We start from the raw sequence: 4451 nt of genomic DNA, 5'->3' as shown, positions 1-4451 counted from the left end.
TTATTGTGGGTTTATCCCTTGCGGGGAAAGAGAATTGATGAACCAGATCCCGCTGGGCCCCAGGCAGGATAGGGCATTTCCTTACTCAATTCAGAGACTGTCTCCCTTTCCCTGGCTCTTTACTGTCTTTTTAAAATTAATCCCTTTAAAGTATACAGTTCTGTGGGTTTTAGTATATTTATAGAGTTGTGCAACTATCACTACTACCTAATTCCAGCACATTTTCATCACTACAGAAAGGAACCCTGTACCCATTAGCAGTCATTCATTCCTGTTCTCACTCCTGTCAGCTCCTGTCAGCAAATACTAATCGATTCTCTATCTCTATAGATTTGCCTATTCTGGTTGTTTCATATTAATGGAATCATACAATATGTTGCCTATTACGTCTGACTTCTTTCAATTTGTGTAATATTTTCAAGTTTTATGCATGTTGCAGTATTTAATGATGTAGCATTCCTTTTTTCCTTCAGCTTTATTGAAGCATAATTGGCAAATAAAATTACGTATATTTAAAGTGTATAACGTGGTGATTAGATATGTGTACATGCAAAATGATTACCACAATCAAGTTAATTAACACATTTATCGCCTCCCATAGTTAACATTTTTGTGTGTGCATAGTGACAACCCTTAGGATCTACTCTCAGAAAATTTCGTGTGTACAATTCAGTATTTTTTTTAAGCTGTGCCTGCGGCATGGGGAAGTTCCTGGGCCAGGGATCAAACCTGCACCACAGTGCTGATCTGAGCCACAGCAGTGACCATGCTGGATCCTTAACCTCTAGGCCACCAGGGAACATCTACAATTCAGTATTATTAGCTATTGTCACTATGCTGTATATCCAGAACTTATTCATTATTTTTCTCATCTCTTTGATATAATTTATTTTTCCAGCATTTTGGGATATAATGGACATGAGATTGTGTAAGCCTAAGAAGTACAATGTGTTGATTTGATATACTTTTGTAAGATGATTACCTAATACTTCCATTACATCACATATTTACCGTTTCTTTTTTGCAGTGAGAACATTTTTTTTTTCAGTTTTTAGAAACTGTTTATTTTCCATCAACCTGCTTCCATTTTAAGAGTTTGCAGAAGAATAGCTTAAGACTGCTCAGTGGTTGTTTGGCCCCTTCAGTGGCCTGGGCAGTGGAGACGGCAGGCCGGTCTTCAGTGGAGGGTTGAGGGCTCCAGGCCTCAGTAGGGAACTGTTGGGCAGGCACAGAGGGCACCTGCATGCCTGCAGAGCAGTCTGTGACCCTAGGTTGAGTAGCAGAGAATTCAAGAGCCAGAGTGGTCCATTCTCCCTGAAATGCCTCCTTGGTCACATCGTCCTCAGCTGCTGCCTGCTCTTCCTTTTAAGTCTCTTCAGGATCTCTGCAGAAGTAGAGGTCAGGTATGACCTCCCAGGGGTATTCACATGAGATGGTACCACGCATGCGCAGGGCTTCCCTGGCCAGCATCCACCATATCAGACCCACGGAGTGAGCTTCCTTTTTAGGATCTCCTAGCAGGATCCATCAGGTTGGTCCCCAAACAGAAAGGCCAAGTAATGCCTGACAGGCCCAAGCCGAGTAAGAAATAATGGAGAAAAGCAGAAGAAAACACAGGCCATTTTTAAAATGTTTCCATCTTGCTTTAAAGCTTTCATACATTAAAACCAAACTTGAAGCAAGTAATCCCATCAAACTCTACTCACTGGGCCTGAGACCCTTGTGGTGTTAGTTAAAAGCTTGCCCTTCAGGTAGCACGCTACCTGTACTTGTGAGTTCATCAGCCACTGGCCTCATCTCCAAGCTCTAACAATGTGCAGATGAGGTGAAACATTTCAGATCCACTTTAGTAGCAACTTTCAAGTATGTAATATAGTATTATTAACAATAATCACTACACTATATATTATATCCCCAGAAATTATCCATCTTATAACTGGGAGCTTATACCCTTTGATCAACATCTCCCCTTTCCCCCCTCCCCCAGCCTCTGGTAAGCTGGGAACCTCTCTGTTCCTCTGAGTTGGCTTTCTTAGATTCCTCATATAAGTGAGATCATACAGTATTTGTCTTTCTCTGACTTATTTCACTGAGCATGATGCCCTCCAGTTTCATCCATTAGATCACAAAGGTCAGGATTTCCTTCTTTCTCATGGCTGAATAATATTCCTTTATTTATATCTCTGTGTCTGCATGTGTGCATGTTTGTGTGTGTGTATGTGTGTGTGTGTGTAATGACATTTTTAATCCATTCATCTGTTGATAGACATTTGGGTTGTTTCCCTGTCTTGGCTATTGGGAACAGTGCTGCGGCAAGCATGGGAGTGCAGGTATCTCTTCGATGTACTGATTTCATTTCCCATTTGGATATATACCTAGAGGTGGGATTGCTGAATCAAGCAGAAGTTCTAATTTAATTCTGGGCGGGGGGGGATTTCCAAATGATTTTCATAGTAGCTGTACCAATTTACATTCCTGCCAACACAAGGGTTTCCTTTCCTCCACATCCTTGCCAACATTTGTTATTTCTTGTCTTTTTTTTTAAATTGAAGTATAGTTGATTTACAATGTTACATTTGTTTCAGGTCTATAACATAGTGATTCCATTTTTATAGATTATATTCCATGTAAACTTATTATAAAATATTGACTATATTACCTATTCTGTACATTATTACATCCATCCATCTTATTTTATACCTACTAGTTTGTACCTCTTAATCCCCTTCCCCTCTCTTGTCCCTACACCCAACCCTCTGCCCTCTCCCCACTGGTGACTGCATTTGTTCACTGTGTCTGGGAGTCTGTTTCTATTTTCCTATATTCATTCATTTGTTTTATTTTTTAGATTCCACATATAAGTGAAAACTTTACAGTATTTGACTTTCTCTGTCTTACTTCACTAAGCATAATGCTCTCTTGGTCCATCCAGGTTGTTGCAAATGGAAATTTTTCATTCTTTTTTATGGCTGAGTAATATTCTATTGCATGCACATGTATACACACCACATATTCTTTATCCATTCATCTGTTGATGGACATTTAGGTTGCTTCCATATCTTGGCAATTGTAAATAATGTTGCTATGAACATTAAGGTGCATATATCTTTTTGAGTGGAATTGCTGGGTCATATAGTAGTTCTATTTTTAGTTTTTTGAGAACCCTCCATACTGTTTTCCATAGCGGCTGCACCAATTTACATTCTTACCAACAATGGTGTTGATTTGCATTTCCCTGATGACTAGTTATGTTGAGCACCTTTACATAACCTATTTGTATGCCTTTAGAAAAATATTTATTCAGGTCCTTTGCCCATTTTTAAAATTGGATTGTTTCCTTTAATTCCGTCCTTCCTTCCTTCCTTTCTTCTTTCTTTTGCTGTTGAATTGTATGAGTTTCGTTTATGTTCTGTATACTAACCCCTCATCAAATATATGATTTGCAAATATTTTCTCCCATTCCATAGGTTGCCTTTTGATTGTGTTGATTGTTTCCTTTGCTATATAGAAAGTTTTTCTTTTGATGTAGTCTCACTTGTTTATTTTTGCTTTTGTTACCTGTGCTTTTGGTATCATATCCAAAAAAATTGTTATCAATACCAATGTCAAAGAGCTTTCCCTTATGTTTCTTATAGGAATTTCAAGGGCTCACATTTTACATTTAAGTCTTTAATTCATTTCAAGTTAAGTTTTCTGAGTGTTTTAAGTGTTCAATTTCATTCTTTTGCATGTGGATATCCAGTTTTCCCAACACCATTTATTGAAGAGTCTATCCTTTGCACATTATGTATTATTGGCACATTTTTCAAAGATTAGTTTACCATATATGTGTAGGTTTATTTCTGACCTCTCTAGTCTATTCCATTGGTCCATGTGTCTGTTTTTATGCCAGTACCATGGTGTTTTGATTACTGTGTCTTTGAAATATATTTCAAAATCATGAAATTGTGTTATCTTCAGCTTTGTTCTTCTTTCTCAAGATTGCTTTGGCTATTTTGAGCCTTTTGTGACTCCATATGAATTTTAGGATTGATTTTCCTATTTCTGTGAAAAATTCCATTGGAATTTTGATAAGGATTGCATTGAATATGAAGATTGCTTTGGGTAGTATGGACATTTTAACAATATCAGTTCTTCCAATCCATGAAACAGGATATCTTTTCATTTTATTTTTTTTCAATTTCTTTCATTAATGTCTCATAGTTTTACATATGCAGATACTTCACCTCCTTAGTTAAATTTATTACTAAATATTTTGTTGTTTTTGGTGTAATTGTGAATGGGATTTTTTTTTAATTTCTCTTTTAGATTTGTTAGTGTTTAGTGATTTTTGTGTATTGATTTTGCAAGTTGCAACTTTACTGAATTTATTGGTGCTAACAATTTACTGCTTGGAGTTTTCTATGTATAAGATCATATAATCTTCAAAGAGATATAAATTTACTTCTTCC

The 4451-nt window shown here is 37.0% G+C and overlaps 1 non-coding gene across 1 annotated transcript; it reads right to left on the bottom strand.

The window, feature by feature from the left end:
- Nucleotides 1-1671: 1671 nt before the first annotated feature.
- Nucleotides 1672-1821, bottom strand: LOC146394809 (small nucleolar RNA SNORA62/SNORA6 family). Its single transcript, XR_014835929.1, has one exon. It is a non-coding gene; the product is annotated as a small nucleolar RNA SNORA62/SNORA6 family (small nucleolar RNA).
- Nucleotides 1822-4451: the final 2630 nt, after the last annotated feature.

This window comes from Sus scrofa, chromosome X, assembly GCF_054392235.1.
Source record: "Sus scrofa isolate SSC_HxYL_T2T_F1_AM1 chromosome X, Sscrofa_HxYL_maternal_Yorkshire_Landrace_v2.0, whole genome shotgun sequence".
Taxonomy (NCBI): domain Eukaryota; kingdom Metazoa; phylum Chordata; class Mammalia; order Artiodactyla; family Suidae; genus Sus; species Sus scrofa.
Note: the sequence above shows the minus strand (reverse complement) of the source record. Positions and strands in the feature narration are given on the sequence as shown.